The 18,915-nt window shown below is 42.3% G+C and overlaps 1 protein-coding gene across 2 annotated transcripts in view; it reads right to left on the bottom strand.

Moving 5' to 3' along the window:
* The window catches only part of LOC147359647 (uncharacterized), a 442,120-nt gene that overhangs the window by 393,990 nt on the left and 29,215 nt on the right, over positions 1-18,915 (bottom strand). Inside the window, exons 2-4 of one of the 2 annotated variants that reach the window (XR_015141116.1) lie at positions 6,975-7,304; positions 3,224-3,348; positions 1,190-1,674 (exon numbers count right to left, since the gene is read on the bottom strand). The gene's annotated coding sequence lies outside the window, so the exon portion shown is untranslated. Of the gene's footprint in view, positions 1,675-3,223; positions 3,349-3,935; positions 4,289-6,974; positions 7,305-18,915 lie in introns of those variants that run through there. The other variant, XR_015141117.1, reaches the window with a different exon arrangement.

The following is an 18,915-nucleotide window of genomic DNA, read 5'->3' as shown; positions in this document are numbered from 1 at the left end:
GCAGATCCTGGTCTTTGCACTGCAAGCCCCATGTGTCACTATCTTGAATGTACAAAGACTCTGTGACTTCATACATGAAAGACCTACTTAGGAGCAATGGAGAGCTGAGGGCTAAATCGTGGTTTTCTGAGTCAGAAAACCATCACCCCACTCTCCACGTCCATACCTGGCTGCCTGTGTTCATGTGTAAGAAACATATAGGCCCACATGCTGCAGTCTCACTCACCGTGATGACCCAGTTAGATATTCCAAGACAGTTTACACAGCAAACAGTTCTGAGTACTGGTCAAGTGAGGAACCTCAGTGAGAAGTTTATATGAACCATCTCACGGGGACACTCACAGCACCTTGTGAGGTTAGGGTTAGGTAGGTTGGGGTTATGTATATCCTCAAGAAGGTAGGTAATTCAGGTTCAGTGAGGTTAAATGACTCGTCAGAGGTCACATAGCTAGAATGGAACCTGGCAGGGCACATGTATTATTTCACATCCCTAGCAATTACTGGTAAGGGATCCCCTCCCCTAGTCACTGAAGACCATTCCTACAAGGTCACGGCTCTGGGAAAGTCTCCCAAAAGCTTGCATGGCTCCAGTTCAGAAGCGTCCTGCCAAAAGTCAGAGATTCAGAACAATGAGGAAGTTTGTGCATTCTCATTCACAGGTTGGACTATATGGCTTCAAGTCAAATTTACTGGAAGGATGATGACCAACAGATTGTCTCGTTCAGAATACCACTCTTTTCCTTACATTCTGTCTTCCCAAGGAAGGGAAGGCTTAAGGACAACTGCAAGCATGATGTCCTTGCAGGCTTCACACATCTATCAGACTGAATGGCTATCTTCATCCTCATTTGCAGAGCTCTCTGTCACTTAGAAGAACAACATTAACACTAAGTCATGTGATTCTCACAAAGACATTTTCAGATAGGAGAGAACAGTGGTGTTAACTATTTTCAGTGTTCCCAATCATAGGTAAGGAAACAGAAGCTTTGAATGACGGAAATTATCCATGAGCTTGTAGACAAAAAGAAAGGGTATAGACAGAGTTCTCTTTCTTCATCAGATTAGCAGTTACATGATATTCATTTTGTTCTCATTCATTGAGCTGTGTATTCTGCTTTGTGCAATTTTACATATGTAGCACACTTGCAACAAAGAAAGGTTAAAGATGGGTATAAAAGGACATAATTAATTTAACTGAATCTCAAGACCATATATATTTCACACACACATTTCAAAATATACATATTTCAGACACACACACACATACTGTTCTTTGTCATCTTTATCAGAGCTGTGTAGTATTCCATTTTATAGATTTACAGTAGTTTACTTCACAGTATCTTCCTGATTGAATTTGCCGCTAGTCTTTGGTGTTAACTTTACATACTACAAAACAATCCAAGTACACGTTCATCTGTGCATATGCGTGGGTAAAATACCTTATTTAAAATATTAGTCCTTCAAGAGGACCCTGGGGTCTGGCCCCTCTCCTTCAGACCAGGTCTTACAAACGGGGTGGAAAGCTCCTCCTCCCTTCTATAAAAATACTTTCTGTACTGATAGCGGTCTGTGTTCTCTTTCCTCTTGTGATCCCAGGGAGGCCAGAAAGCAAAGGCATGCATCCTCTCTTCCACACTGTGTCTCGATTTCTGAAGAATAAATGATGAGGGAATTCTTGCAGTTCAAAAAATAAAAATAAAATATTAGTCCTTGACCAAGCATTTGTATTAAATTTGATAGTTACTGTCAAATTGCCCTCCAAAAATCTGTATCTGTTCTTGATAAAAATTCTTATTTCTTCACACCTCACCAATATGATGATAATCAAACTGACAAACCAATCCAACCTGGACAAACTCCTCACTGGTGGTGTAATGTTCATTTCTTTAATTATACACGATGCTGAGCATTTTTCCATATGCTAATAAGCCAATTTTTTTTTTAATCAATCAGCTTACTCATGTTTCTTTTGACCAAATGATCTCTTACTAATTTGTAATAGCTCATTATGCAGGAGACCTGGGTTCGATCCTTAGGTCGGGAAGATCCCCTGGAGAAGGGAAAAGCTACCCACTCCAGTATTCTGGCCTAGAAAATTCTATGGACTGTATAGTCCATGGGGTTTCAAAGAGTTGGACATGATTGAGCAACTTTCACTCTCACTTTATCTGTTGAGAAAAACAGTCCTTTAAGTGTCATTCATTACACTTTTTCTCCTGGACGGAAATGTTATAATTTTATGTAGCCAATTTTTTCAGTCTTTTCTCTTAGAAAGAAAAGTGAAAGTGAAGTCGCTCAGTCGTGTCCGACTCTTTGCGACCCTGTGGACTGTAGCCCACCAGGCTCCCAGAATCCCACCATGGGATTCTCCAGGCAAGAATACTGGAGTGGGTTGCCATTTCCTTCTCCAGTGGATCTTCTAGACTCAGGGATCAAACTTAGGTCTCCTGCACTGCAGGCAGACACTTTAACCTCTCAGCCACCGGGGGGTTTTACAACTTGTTTGGGAGGAAACTCTCCATTCCAAGATTGCTTAAGGACATATTTTCTCTAATGCTGCATTCTTAAGGGGATTTGCCTAATAAGATTTTCCTGTCTCTGGGCAACTAAATGTTGTCAACAATATTCAGGTATGGTCCTAACCAGATGAATTTCATACCTAAAGGGTTCTTTAATGTGAGCTTCTACAAAGACGATCAAAAGATATAACTGAACACGACTATTGCCACTATATAATATGGTACATAGGGTTTACTGAACAATGGACTAAATTTTTATATTGTACAACAGACTACAGATACTGTTTGGTGGGTTTCTGCTACCCAACCATCATTCCTCATCACAAAGGAAATGAAAATAGTTAGCCAGACATAGTCTAAGCTCTCATCTAATTCCTCTTCCTTTTGCCTTTTCTGTTATTTTTTAAGTTGAGATATAATTGACAAACAACATTGTGTAAGTTTAAGATACACAACATGTTGATCTGAAACATTTACTTATGCAATGTGATTATCACACTAATCATATTAGCTAATACCTCCAACATGTCACAAATTATCAATTCTTAAATTCTTTAAATTAAATGTCACACCTCCCAGCTGATCTAGTCTGAAATGCTTCTTCATGTGTTGAGATCTCTATTACTTCTGTGGAGTTGGCAGGTTGAGTCTCAGTTTCTACTGTGCAAAAGGGTCAAAGTTCACTCAACATACAGAGGCCTTACCTCAAGTATTCCAAGGAAACTTGCTTCCTTCAGCAGAATATGAAACATCTGTGCAGCTAGTAAGTGATTATCCCAAGATGTTTCCATTTGCTGTCACTCCTTCACTGCCTTGCCCTCTGCTGTCTCTGGTTTGGGGAAGAGAAAAAACAGGCTCTAGCAGTTGTAAGACCAGCCACTGTTGTTAGAGCCTATACACAAACTACTACCTCACTACTTCTTACACTACTTACAGAAGAGAAAACAGAGGCCCTCAGAGTGATTTGCCCACCATGCAAGGCCAGAGAGACATACAGGTAGGAACTAAATCTAGGTCAAACTTCAGATTGACCTCTTAAGTATCACACAAGATACCCATGTGAGAAATTAAAAGGTATCACAGGACCTCAATGGAGAGGCAAAGAAAGAATACCTTTGGCTGAAGAGATCCACAAAAAAAGCAGACCTTTGGGAAGAGTCTCAGTAATACCAGGTGCCCCCTCTCCCCAGGTTTAGCACAACAATAGTCCTTTACAAAGAATATCCTACACCCGCTCATTGGAACAAACAGGGCTCCCAGGGACTCCCCTTTCCCTTGCTGGCTTGTTCTCTGATAGTTGCAGATGGTGGTGTGGCTGGCTGACTTTTTGTCTAGACAGAACCGACTCCCCACAGCTCACATAATCCCTCAGATGCTGCCAGGCCACCTCCACCTCCTCTCTTCCCTCCTCCTCACTATTCAGTATTCTCCGGGCTGCTGCCATCCTGTGGAAAGGAACACATCAAAGCCAGATGGAGTCATTCTTTCTGGGCGCTCGTGTCCTTTCTCTCTTCTCTTTTTCCTGGAACATTAATATTAATAGCTTGTTTCTTTGCAGCTGCTTTCTTCTCCAACCTCAAGGGACCGGAACCTTTTCTTGGACTTTGTGACAGACGGAGGAGGCCTCATTTGAAGGCGGGGAGAGACGCACTGGGGGAGCACAGGCGCGGATGCTGTCTCTGATGTAATCCCGGGCCGCCCAGTGCAAGCATGTGACGTTGCTCCACTGCCAGCCCAGTCCAGCCAAATATTCTGTGTAATATGTGTCCCTTCAGAGGAAGAGAAAGAGATCTGCAAACAATCTAGCCAAAGGCCAGTGAAATCATCCCTGATCAATAATCAGTGGTTCTGCCACCAGACTCTGCACTAGTATCTCATCTCATATAATCACCATAATTCTACCAGCTTAATATTGGTATCCTCCTTTAATAGACAGGGAAACTCAGGCTCAGAGAGAGGCAGCCAGTTGCCTACATCTCACACAGCTTGGGAGGCTGAAAGTTAAAACTCAAATCTCCTTCTAACTAATTTCCCATATACTTCTTTTTGTCTCTGTTTTCTGAGAGTTCAGCCTGCTGCTTTTGTGCTCGGTGGACCCCATAACATCAGCACTTGAGAGCTGACACGGTAAGACCAGACTTTGTGGGTCTGACTTCTCCCCTCTCATGCCCACTCCAGTCAAATCTGACGTGGTCTCTGAGGTTCATGGAAGCTCTGGAATGGAGACTCGTGAAGCCAGAAGGTGTTGGCCAGATCTGTGCTCACTGGCCCTCAGAGAATGGTCGATTCCCCCACTGCGCTTTCCCATGGTGGGCTGGAGGGCAGCTGCACATCCAGAATAAGAGGAGATGTTCCAGGCTGACTGGGGTGAATCCCAAAACATCAACGGCCATCTTGGCAAGGGGAAAGCTGACAGCGCTCCAACTTCAAGCTCATGGACACAAGATACGAAAGTGACAAAAGACACCACACCTCTGTAGTTTTAACTTTCAATGCAGTCTCAGGACATTCAAAGTCTAAAATGGTCAAAATATCTGGAAATTTCATGATTTACAAGGCTTTGTGTGATATGGCTTTGGTGGGCTTTTACAGTCTCACCGTGAACAACTCTTTCTGACTCTCAGCTCTGATCAAGGCAGCCTCCTTTTGATTCCTCAAATACAACAGATTCCTCCCTGACTGATGGCTTTCCAGGCTCAGGGCTGCTCCCCCTGCCATTTATTTGAGTGAGTGAAAGTCACTCAGTCGTGTTCGACTCTTTGCAACCCCATGGCCTATATAGTCCATGGAGTTCTCCAGGTCAGAACACTGGAGTGGGTTGCCATTCCCCTTCTCCAGGGGATCTTCCCAACCCAGAGATCGAACCCAGGTCTCCTGCATTGCAGGTGATTCTTTACCAGCTGAGCCACAAGGGAAGCCCAAGAATACTGGACTTATCTCTACTAGTCTTTTGGGTTGGGAACAGCAACCCACTCCAGTATTCTGGCCTGGAGAATTCCATTGACTGTATGGGGTCTCAGAGAGTTAGATACAACTGAGCAACTTTCACTTTCACTACTTATCTTTTGAGCTTCTTTGTTCTGCCATGTCAGATTAGGTGAGTTCATCAGACTGGGCAGCCACGGGGCACTGATTTATATAGGCCGTTCAAACATCAACAGTGCATTTTCCTATGAAGAGCCAGATAGTAAATATTTTCAGCTCTATGGGTCGTATAGTTTCTGGTGCATCTACTCAATCCTGCTGCTGTAGTGTGAAAGCCAGTACAGATAATACATAAACGAACAGGTGTAGCTGTGGGTTCCAAAACAACCTTTTTCACCAAAACAGGTGGCAGGCTGGATTTGACCTGTGGGCCATAGTTTGCTGACCTTTCCTCTAGGACATCACTGAAATATAGAACTTTGGAAGCAATTAACTCAGGTTTACACAGTAAACTAACAAAACACACAAACCAATCTTAATTTCAGAAATGTTAATCATATGTTGAGTATAAACTGAAGCAAATATTTCTTGCTGGGCTGAGCCCACCTGTGATGCATATTTTTTAAGAGATGCAAGCTAAGACAGGGCACAGCCAAATAAATTAATCAATTTTTTAGAAAGGGGGGGACCTTCTGAGTAGTGTAGTGGCTAAGACCCCTTGCTCTCAATACAGGAGACCTGGATTTAGACCCTGGTCAGGGAATTGAACCCCACATGCCACAACTAAGAGTTGAAATGTCACAACAAAGATCATACAAGACCCAGCTAAGACAGGGTGCTGCCCAATAAATAAATACATGGCAAAAAAAAGATGCATATTATCAGCAGTCAGCTGAGATCTGGACTCCTAATTCATGGAGTGAAATGGGAGCAAATTATTTTCATATACACATATTGGATCATTTAACATGTTTCACAAGATGCTGTCTCGGGAAATTGCAAAAGAAAACTTAAGCGAGAATAAGAACTATGGAAATGTAGAAAACATTTTGCTTAAAGTATGCAAGACTATCAATTCTGCTTGTCAGTGGAAGTGAATTAATGGATGGAACTATTTTGGTATACAATTTTAATTAATCTAGCATAAGTTTTTTGGAAGTCTGGCTACAGGCAAGCCACAGGTTCCATGGCTGTGCCCTCTGTTTGTTCCACCCACCTCTCTCAGGCAAGCCAAATTACAGGCTCTGCTGCTATCAGTTTTATTTTTGGATACACAGACCTCCCACCAGCTTCCAGTGTCTGCTGGAGTCTAGCAAGAGGCAGACAGAGGAAGTTTTCTTCATGCTTCAGCCATTACTGGGATACTTACTATGGGTCAGGGGACACAGGTGAATTAAACACTGAGTCTACCGATCAGGATCTCCCTGATCAGGTAAGTAGGCAGGTAACACTCACACATGGAATGCAATTCAAAGGAATCAAAATGACGCACAGCACTGAAGAATGCAGCCACATACGAGGACCACCTACGTCGTGTAGTGCTGAACCGTGTGCATCCTTGTAGTCAGCTTGCAGCCGGAGCCTTGGGCTGTCTGGACACAGGCAGAGGTTACATAGGCGCATTGTTGTTGTTGTTACTGTTGAGTCACTAAGCCGTGTCTGATTCTTTTGCTATCCTGTGGACTGTAGTCCCGCCAGGCTCCTCTGTCCATGGGACTTCCCAGGCAAAATACTGGAGTGGGTTGCTATTTTCTTCTCCAGGGGATCTTCCGCACCCAGGGACCAAACTCAAACCTGCATCGCCTTCTTGGCAGGCAGATTCTTTACCACTGAGCAATGGGGGAAGCCAATACTGGGGCGCTGGAAGACATCAAGGGCTAAGAGTAAGGGTACTGTTGGAGAACACGGGTGACCAGAGCAAAAGACAAATGTGTTTAGATTTTGCATGAGGTCAGGTTCCCCCAGACTCTCCCACAAATGCCCATTAGATCAGTTGGTTAATTGAGGTATAACTCTTCACTGGCCCATGGGTTATAGATGGGGTGGCACTGCCAGGAACAGAATGCTTTCCTTTAATTCTTGCCTCTTTTCTACCTCCCTTAATAATTAGCGTGATTTCCAACCACCCACCTCCCACCACCAAATATCCCACTCAGTTATAGCAAGATAATTGCTGAGAGTCCCTAGCAGTGTCATATGGGGGCCCCATAGATGTAGCAAGAACTAAAAGGAGAAAGCCATTAGGTTGTGTGAGATGCTTGGAAGCATTCTGTAACCTTCCCAGCTATGGTAGAAGAAGAAATGGTGCACCCAGAATGCAGATGTTAGGACTGGGTCACCAGCCTAAACAAAGATGGAAGACAGACTTGTACTCCTCCGACCTGGCGGATCTGTCACTCTGCAAAAGCTGCTAGCGACAGATCTGAGATCATCTCACAAAGCACATTGATAAATCCATGCCTGTCTACCACATTAATACGTACTCTCACTCACATACATATCCTGAAAAGATCTTTAGTAAAATGGACATGGAACAATGGACTGGTTCCAAATTGGGAAAGGAGTATGTCAAGGCTGTATATTGTCACCCTGCTTATTTACTTCAATGCAGAATACATCATGTAAAACGCTGGGCTGGATGAAGCACAAGCTGGAATCAAGATTGCTGGGAGAAATATCAATAACCTCAGATATGAAGATGACACCATCCTTATGGCAGAAAGTGAAGAGGAACTAAAGAGCCTCTTGATGAAAGTGAAAGAGGAGAGTTAAAAAGCTGGCTAAAAACATAACATTCAGAAAAACTCAGATCATGGCATCTGGTCCCATCACTTCATGGCAAATAGATGGGGAAACAATGGAAACAGTGGCAGACTTTATTTTCTTGGGCTCCAAAATCACTGCAGATGTTAACTGCAGCCATTAAATTAAAAGATGCTTGCTCCTTGGAAGAAAAGTTATGACCAACCTAGAGAGCAAGTTAAAAAGCAGAGACATTACTTTACCAGCAAAAGTCCCCCTAGTCAAGCTATGATTTTTCCAGTAGTCTTGTATGGATGTGAGAGTTGGACCATAAAGAAAGCTGAGCGCCAAAGAATTGATGGTTTTGAACTGTTGGACAAGACTCTTGAAAGTCCCTTGGATTGCATGGAGATCCAACCAGTCAATCCTAAAGGAAATCAATCCTGAATATTCATTGGAAGGACTGATGATGAAGCTGAAGCTGTAATACTTTGACCACCTGATACGAGGAGCTGATTCACTAGAAAAGACCCTGATGCTTGGAAAGATTGAAGGCAGGAGGAGAAGGGGACGACAGAGGATGAAGTGGTTGGATGGCATCTCTGACGCGATGGATGTGAGTTTGAGCAAGCTCCAGGAGTTGGTGATGCACAGGGAGGCCTGCAGTGCTGCAGTTCATGGGGTTGCAAAGAGTGGGACATGACTGAGCAACCGAACTGAATTGAACTACTAAAATGGAATGACTTTTTTCTAAGTCAGTTTCTTCCTACCTCCAATAAATACATTTGTAAGCATACCAAATTATTAGCTTGTGTGGGGCAACTATACTTTTGAGTCCCTCTGATACATTTTCTCATTGCTTATCTTATACTTCTTTTTCATAGAACTTTTCAAAATTTCAATTAGTTAATGTTTTGCTAACTCTTTTCTTTATTGTCTCTCTCCTGATTGTGTACCACATGAGGACAGGGAACGTGTTGGTTGTATTGTTTAGCTTCCTTCAACATTCATCTGCTAAGGGGTTTTCCTGATGACTCAGTGGTAAAGAATCCACCTGCTCAATGCAGGAGATATGGGTGCGACCCCTGGTCCAGAAAGACCCCACATGCTGTGGAGCAACTAAGCTCGTGTGCCACAACTATCGACCCTGTGCTCTAGAGCCCACGTGCGGCAACTACTGAAACCGTGTTCCATGACTACTGAACCTGCGTGCCCTAGACCCCACGCTCTGCACAAGAGAAGTCATCTCAGTGAGAAGTACGCGCACCGCAACTAAAGAGTAGCCCTCACCAGCCACAGCTAGAGAAAAGCCCAAACAGTAAAAAAAAGACTCAGCACAGCCAAAAAAAAAAAAAATTCCATCTGCCGAATGAACAAAGGGATGAAGTGGACACTCCATGGACTTATTTATCACACCTTTCATGGGCAAGCCTCCATTGGGATTGATAGTCTCTGGCTGTAGACACAAACCTGTCAGTATCAGACGCTCCATCTAGAAAGCCCCTCCCTGACATGGGGTGGAACCATCCCCACCGATCCTTGTGGTGGGAAAACAGGATGAGAGGACAGAAGGAAAAGGCTGGTTGGGAGGGAAGACACTTGTCCACTTTGCAATCCAGTTATTAATATTCTGTGGAAAAGAAGAAACCTGTTTAATATTCTATGGCAAATAGGAAACCCAGCACAATAACAAACAACTTTCTGCTGGACATTTCAAGTAATCCAGACTCTAATTCTTCTGTTTGAAAACCTGTTTGAGTCCTGGAGTCAGAGAGCCAAGGCTGAGTTACAGTTTGCAATGCCAACATATTTCTGAGATCACTCCAGGAGACCTAATGGGAAAATTCAAATGAGGCCACCTGCTTTATTACATGTCAAAAGGAGCATCTCCCCTCTTCCCCGGGTGCAATTTATTCTCCTAACCTTACAGCATGGGAAATGGAATTTTTCAATGGATCTTTTTTCCTTCAAAAGTCATCATCTTTACCAAGCCACCAAGCTTTTCATTGAAAATGGATTTAGATAATTTGGAGTTTGGTGTGTCAGATTTCTATTATTATTTTTTTTTCTTTTCAATTTTCTTCTTCTGTTCAGGAAGAGACCCATTCTGCTGTAGTCACGCCCCATTGAACAGAGTCAAACCTGGATATAATTATTTCCTCTGAGGTGAAAGCAGCCTAATATGGAAGAAGCTACTGAAATTGAAATATCAGAAAACCACCAACCCAAGGCAGGGATATTTTTATAATGATGCATTCTCCCAAGAGGCAGGTTATTAAAATGTCAATTCTATATGTGTGTGTATGTATGTATATATATATATATATACACATACATGTATTCACATACATATGTTCACACATATATGCTTATGTGCATATAAATACATATATAGTTTTATATATATGCATATACGTATATAGTCTTCAGGAGGCAGATACACAGTAATTAGTATAGACAGCAGAATCACTTACATCTAATTACAATGGAAAGAGAAGTCATCTTTATAAACTGTCATATATTTAATTAAGAAAACTTAGCATTTGGATGCATGGCTACCAGTTGGTAATGAGGTGAAGAAGAGCAAGTTTCAAGAAAACTGGGACAAGTTCTAAATGTACACTCTGCACCACACTCAAATAACCAAAAACAGACCCTCTAACTGGAGCAGCCATGTACTAAGTTAAAACTCAGGCTCCATCAGGTTTCTCTTCTTGTTATAGAACCACTGGAAGGACTTCCCTCATGGTACAGTGGATAAGGATACTCCTGCCAAAGCAGGAGACATGGGTTCGATCCCTGGGCCGGGAAGATTCCAGATGCCTTAGAGCAACTAAGCCCACACGCCACAACCACTGAGCCCGAGTTCTAGAGCCCGCGCGCTGCGACTGCTGAGTCCACATGTCACTACAACTGAAGCCTGCGCCCCTAGAGCCTGTGGTCCGCAACGAGAGAATCCACTGCAATGAGAAGGCCACGCACCACAATTAGATTCTAGCCCCTACTCGCCGCAACTAGAGAAGGCCTGCAGGCAGCAACAAAGACCCAACACAACCAAGAATAATTTAAAAAGTTATTGAAAAAAAAAAAAATCACTGGGAGCACATCCAGCCACACACCCCGGCTTTAAGAGTTTTCTGTTCTTTAGAAGCGAGCACAGTGGTGTCGTGTGGGCGTGCTGCCCCCTGCTTCCTCTCTAGACACTAAGAGAGACCACTAAGATGCTTAAGGCCTGAATGTGAAGCTCATACAGAAGCCTGATGCTCCACTTGTCTCTCACCAGACAGGATTTCCAGCAAACAACAGTCTGCTCCTGCTACCAGCCTGGCTTGGCTGGTCCCTAGGTGTTTCTGTTGCATGTTTATCTTTTTTGGTTTGTTTGTTTGAGCCCTGATTTGACTTTTACAGAAAATCCACCAAGACAGTTATTTTAGTCCATTCAGACTGCTATAACAGAATTCCACAGACTGGGTGGGTTAGAAACAACAGAAATTTGTCACAGTTCCAGAGGTTGGGAAGTCCAAGATCAAGTGGCCAGCAGATCTGGTGGGAGCCTTCTTACCACAACCTCACATGGCAGAAGGGATGAGAGATCTCTCTGGGTTTCCTCTAATAAAGGCACTATCCCTACTCATGAGGGCCCTACCTCCATCTCCAAAAATCATCATACTATGGATAAGGTTTCAACATATGCATTAAGCAGGGATACAAACATGCCATCCATAGCTGCTGTTGTTATTTAGTTGCTGAGTCTTGTCTGACTGTTTGTGACCCCATGGGCTGTAGCCCACCAGGCTCCTCTGTCCATGGGATTTCCCAGGCGAGAATACTGGAGTGGGTTGTCATTTCCTCCTTCAGGGGATCTTCCCAGGGATTGAACCTCCGTCTCCAGCATTGGCAGGCAGATTCTTTACCACTGAGCCACCTGGGAAATTCGGGGACTCTGAAACTTGTACTTTGTGCTCTGTGTTGCAAAATTTCTTGGCTTAGAGAATGCTAGAGATTGCCAAAGTGAGTGAAATAAGTCAGACAGAGGGGAACTACTGTATGACATTCCTTATATGTGGAATCTTAAGAAAAATATGATACAAATGAACTTACAAAACAGAAAGAGACTCACAGACTTAGAGAATGAGCTTATGGCTGCTAGGGGGAAGGTAGACAGGGGGAAAAGCTAGTTAGGGACATGCACACGCTGCTATATTTAAAATGGATAACCAATGAGGACCTACTGTATAGCACATAGAGCTCTGTTCTGTGTTATGTGGCAGCCTGGATGGGAGGGAAGTTAGGGAGAGAATGGATACATGTGTATGTATGGCTGAGTCCCTCATCACAACATGGTTAATTGGCTATAGTGGTGGTGGTTTAGTGGCTAAGTTGAATCCAACTCTTTGCAACCCCGTGGACTGTAGCCTGCCAGGCTCTTCTGTCCACGGGATTTCCCAGGCAACACTACTGGAGTAGGTTGCCATTTCGTTCTCCAGGGGATCTTCCCAGCCAAGGAATCGAACCTGCATCTCCTGTATTGGCAGGCGGTTTCTTTGCCACTGAGCCACCAGGGAAGCCTTTTATATACAAGTCTCTATAAAAAATCCTGGTGGAAGGATGGGGTGGAGAAGATGGCCTGTTACAAACAAACAAGAATCATATCTCATCTGTCTTAAGAACCTAAACCCAGCACTGTACCTAGAGCCAACTAACTGTCTGCATGTTCTGCTTGCCCCTGACTTATTATGCTCTGACTTCGGTGCTTTTGTATAAGCTATTCCTTAGACATTGAGCTCTCATTATTCTCTGCCTGTTTTCACCTGATTATGCCTGATTCATCTTTCAGACATGCAATTATAGGTGACCTCCTCCAGGAAGCCCTCATTGGAAATCCCTATACACACATCACCATATTGTCCTTAAGTACCTTTGTCACAGAGCCCTCCATCCTAGAATTTAACACTTGAGTTCAATCTCCTATCATCTCCCACTAGATTGAACATTCCATGAGGATACAAATCCTGTCTTATCCAATAACAAATAACCACAGTACTTCCTTGCTATCATCTGCTCAAAGAAATACCACTGAAGGAATGAATCAACTAATGACTTTAAAAATGAGTAGATGAAATCTCAACTTCTTCTATATTGTTTTGAGATGGTTTACTCCAGTGTTTCAATGCCTTAGGTGCCTTACAAGAGAGGAAGGAATCTATGTCCTTTATTCATCCTCGTGTTTAATTCAGAGTCATCACCCAATTCATCTTCAAATATCCTTCTCTCTGGCCAAAATTTGAATTTATCATTTTTCATTTTATTTCTAAGTTGTTAAAGCTCCCCTTGTTGAGTAGAAGACATTTTCAGAGCTCTGCACTCTAAAGCCTATACATTCCTTACATGCCCATACCACCCCCCCGACACACATACATACATGTGCATACATATTTAAGGACTTTATTTTCTACCTTTAAAATGGAAGATGCGGCCATGACTGCTTCTAGAGAGCCTACTGCTTCTGACACTCTGATTTCACAATCCTATAGCTGCTTCATTACCATCTCTTCGACAGTGCTTTTTTTTCCCTCCCTTAGATTCCGGAACCTCTGACCAGCTTAACTGTTTCTAAGCTATCTTAAAGAGGATTAATCTTGTCTGCAAGAAGGTGATATGTTAGGTCATTACTCCCTCCTTGGATGTGAAGAAAACTTTTCTTGTCATCATCAAGACTGGCTGAAATTCCACCATTCACTGATTCAGTTTTATGACAGGAATGTGCCAAGTGCTCTGCCCGATGTTTTCCCAGAGGCAGGTCCATGGGCGCTAAGGAACCTCTTCTCTTCCTCTCACAGGCCACTTGCTTGCCAGTGATGTAATCTCTGAATAAAACGGGATGTAACCTGCTCTCTGCTTAGGGAACTTGTTTTATACTTTGATTCATTCTTGGGGGAAGTTTCCTGTGACCCTTAAACTAAACCATCCACCCCTGCAATCTGTCCCCACATCATCCAGTATAACCCTCCTCACACCTGTCGTAACTACCTGCTTATTGTTTATCTTTCCCAACAGAGAATAGGCTTCACTGAGAGCAAGGTTTGTGACTCTTACCTAACCTCTGCTTCCCAGTACTCGGAACATTATTCAAATGCTTTGTTAACAGGCACGTAATAAATAATTTGTTCAGTATATGAAAGAAAACTTTCTGGTCTGGTTGAGACTGAACTGGGAGTTAAATTCCACAGTCAACACTGGATTATTCAATTCTCAGGCTAAGCGCGTGCTTAGGCAAAATAGTTGGAGAAGGCAATGGCACCCCACTCCAGTACTCTTGCCTGGAAAATCCCATGGACGGAGGAGCCTGGTAGGCTGTGGTCCATGGGGTCGCGAAGAGTCGGACACGACTGAGCGACTTCCCTTTCACTTTTCACTTTCATGCATTGGAGAAGGAAATGGCAACCCACTCCAGTGTTCTTGCCTGGAGAATCCCAGGGACAGGGGAGCCTGGTGCGCTGCCGTCTATGGGGTCGCACAGAGTCGGACACGACTGAAGTGCCTTAGCAGTAGCAGCAGCAGGCAAAATAGTGGGGGTTGGGGAGAGAAGACAGTTAAAAGCATAGAACTCCTTTGACAAACTTATTCAGAGATTTGAAATCAAACTATTCGATAAGTAGCTATTTTAACATTAGCATCCATAAGCATTTTGTTACTTCTAAAAAAGTAAAATCCATAACCATTTTCTTTCTAGAGTAAGAAGGCCATCATTACATTTGTTGTTGTTTAGTCATGAAGTCATGCCTGACTCTTTTGCAACCCCATAGACTGTGGCCCACCGAGCTCCTCTGTCTATGGATTTCCCAGCAAGAACACTGAGTGGGCTGCCATTTTCTCCTCCAGGGGATCTTTCCCATCCGGGGATGGAACCCGTGTGTCCTGCATTGGCAGGCAGACCCTTTACCTTTGAGCCACCAGGGAAGCCCCATCATTACATTTATTAAAATTAAATATTGTTCTTCTTCAGTTGCTAAGTCATATCTGATTCTTTGCGACCCCATGGACTATAGCACACCAGGCCTCCCTGTCCCTCACCATCTCCTTGAATTCATCCAAGTTCATGTTCATTAAATAGGTGATGCCATCCAACCATCTCATCCTTGGCTGCCCTCTTCTCCTTTTGTATTTCCCAGCATCAGGGTCTTTTCAAATGAGGCAGCTCTTCACATCAGGTGGCCAAAGTATTGGAGCTGAATGAATGGTCTCTAAAGTCTTGGTTAAATTTATAACTCAAAGGTCTTAAACTATCCTTATCTAATCTTCTATTTATACTCTTGTTACAACTTCCCAACTAAACAACTTTCCAGTAACAGGCTAAATGTTTGAAGTGAAAAAGAGAAACCAACAGTTCTGTGCCTGATGAACATATGGAGAAAGGAGGAAACTGGATCTGGACTTGGCTAGCTCTGGCCAAGTACTGAGGCTGTTGGAGTGTTGGGTAAGTCATTACTGGGAAAATGTTCCAGTAAACCTCATCTGTTATTTCATATGTGTAAACCTGAGTGCATTTAGCAGTTCCCACCTTTCAAATGTGTTCAATTTCAAAAGCACATTTCTTTGTCAGATTTTCTTAAGAATTTGAAGTCTTTTTCCCATAGAAACAATATTGTGTTTGTAAGTTTTCCAGGCTAGCTCACCAAAACCCATTTATTTCATAATTTAACTGAAATACATGTTCAACGACAAAAAGTAGAAAACAATGCTGTAAAGGCATTGATTTTTTTTTTTAATGCCACAAACCATGTCTAAACATGGAGGGTAGAGCAAAAATACATTTAGAAGTCATGATAAGTTTTCAGGCCTTAGATATTTGGCAAAACTAATACAATTATGTAAAGTCTAAAAATAAAATAAAAATTTAAAAAAAGGATACAAAATTTAAAATAAAGAAAATTAATAGGACCTCAGTTTTATGTTGCCAATTAGTATCTGTAAAAGCAGCATGGAAATCACATCTACCTGCTTCCTAACATCCAGTCTCTCTTTCTTCCTTTAGAAAGGAAAGTAACACTCAATCTGTAGCTGAATACAGAGCCAACCAGAGTAAAAAGCATATTTCACAGCCACCTGTGCTCCTAGGTATGACCATATGATTAATTCCACCAGAAGAGTGTACCTGGAAGTGATGCTGTAACTTCTGAGTTACGTTCTTAAAGTCCCCAACCTTCCTCAACTGACTGGAACACAGAGATACTGGAGGGTCATCCTAGACAGTACAATTGGAGGTGGTACCCTGGGAAATGATGAAGCACAGGACAGGCTTCTTAGACAATCTTATGGAGCAAGGCCTCTGCATCAGTTCTGAACCATCTACTTACGGATTGCTATGTTAGTTCTAACTTGTTTAATCACAAAAAGATTCAAAATAAACGAGTTAGAAAATTGTCTCTCTCTATATAGAAATTTGTCTCTTTAGAAGATTGGGGCCTACCAGGTGGTGCTAGTGGTAAAGAACCCGCTGCCAATGCAGGAGACATAAGAGATGCAGGTTCGATCTCTGGGTCAGGAAGATCCCCTGGAGAAGGGCATGGCAACCCACTCCAGTATTCTTGCCTGGAGAATCTCATGGACAGAGGAGCCTGGCAGATTACAGTCCATAGAGTTGAAAAGAGTCGGACACAACTGAAGTGACTAAATATACACATAAAGATTATATATATATATATATATATATATATATAAAATCCATACATACATATATATATTATATAGCCGTAACCAGTGTAAACAAATGATGATGATATAGTGAAGAATCCTAGGGGGTTCTGAAGGAAATAACTCTAGAATTACCAGAATGTGGCTAGTACAAAAAAATTTTGCTCAAAACTCAAAATTTTTCTCTTTGAAAAAAAAAATATTTTTTAACTTCAGGAATATATGCCAAGATATGTCATGGAGATATTTTCTCTGGATCATATCGTATAGGCTAAACCAAAATTTTGATTAGAACTTTCCTCTTTCCTTCCTTCTTATTTCTTTCTTCTTCCTTTTTTCCTCTCTTCCTTTCCTTCATTATTTGAACCTGAAGATATAGGATGAATGTATAGCTGTAAAGCTTCATAAGGCACAGTATTCTTCAAGGAAGTTACAGATGCATAGGAGAGACAGAAAAAGAAAGCACTAATAGCCATGCTCTGTGAAAAATGCTATAATGCAGTTATTTCCAAAACTCTGGGGGAGCCAGAAAAAAAATTGCCTTTTGGAAGTTATTGGAACCTTTGGTTGAAAAACTGAGAAAAGAGGTTTTTTAAGAGTCACAGTTATAGAGTATGGGTTTCCTTTTGAGTTGATGAAAATGTTCTAGAATTGATTGTGGTAATGGCTGCCCAACTCTGGGGATATATGAACAGCCACTGAATTGTACAGAGGATGAGATGCTTGGATGGTATTATTGACTCAATGGACATGAGTCTGAGCAAGCTCCAGGAGACAGTGAGGAACAGAGAAGTCTGGCATGCTGCAGTCCATGGGGTTGTGAAGAGCTGGACATGACTGAGCAACTGAACAATTGAACTGTACACTTTAAATGAGTGAATTGTATGGTATGTAAATTCTATCTCAAAAAACTGTCACCAAAAAAAAAAAATATTACTGGGAAAAGATTCAAAGCTTCATTGGAAAGAATTTTTGTTAGCTTGCCTTTTCCAAAATGACTGGATACATTGAACATATATTCATCTCTACATATATGTGAGTGAGTGAGTGAGTGAGTGAGTGCTTTCTCAGTCGTGTCTGACTCTTTGTGACCCCATGAACTGTACCCACCTGGCTCCTCTATCTATAGAATTCTCCAGGCAAGAATACTGGAGTGGGTTTCCATTTGCTTCTCCACAATACATACATGATTATGTCAAAATAAAGTTAATATGATTTTTATTGTAGATCCAAATTTGCTCGATGACAAGTCAGAGACTCAGGCACCTTTCATAGAGATTCTGATTCAGAATATTACATTTAACATATTTAATAGAAAACATAGGACAGAGCGCAAGGATGGTTCCAGTTCTTCACCCTTTCTTGACTCTTTGCCATGGAGTATCAGTGGGCACTAAAGAATCAAAGCTTGAAAAGTCCTTAGCGTTATTCTTGTACTTTTGACACTGTCATGAGGAAAATGTGTCCTCTCTAAATTGCTGACCCAGGAGAAGGATGAGAGACTTGTGAACCAGCTGGGATCAGCTCAGAATAGATGACTCCCAGGCGACAGCAGACTCTCATGTCAGCCCAACTGAGACAGGAGACCAGATACCCTATAAGCCAAGTTCAGTGTAGACCGGCTGACCCCCACCCAACTGACAGAAAACAGGTAAGCTCAATAAGTTCCACTGGTAAGGTGGTTGTTACACAACAAAATTATGGCCATAGTACTGATATGAGGTCAAAGAGCATTACGATCAGGCGAGGCGAGGACAATTTTATTGTCCTTATTACCACCCTCTTTTTCCTCTTAAATGCCAAAAACTGCTCCTGACATTCCAAGTATAACCTTGTCACTCCTGGGAGGCTCACTGCTTAAAGTGCTACATGTACAATTGCTTTAAACTCTGAGGCTGGAGGAACAGAGGTAAATCAAAATCTTCCTGTTGTAGACAGAGAAACTTTTTTTTTTTTCTAATTTTATTTTATTTTTAAACTTTACATAATTGTATTAGTTTTGCCAAATACCGAAATGAATCTGCCACAGGTATAC

The sequence above is a fragment of the Bos grunniens genome, chromosome 14 (genome assembly GCF_055505025.1).
Source record: "Bos grunniens cultivar Pamir isolate PY7600 chromosome 14, Bosgru_T2T1.0, whole genome shotgun sequence".
NCBI lineage: Eukaryota > Metazoa > Chordata > Mammalia > Artiodactyla > Bovidae > Bos > Bos grunniens.
The sequence above is the reverse complement of the archived record's forward strand: the minus strand, read 5'-3'. Positions and strand labels throughout refer to the sequence as shown.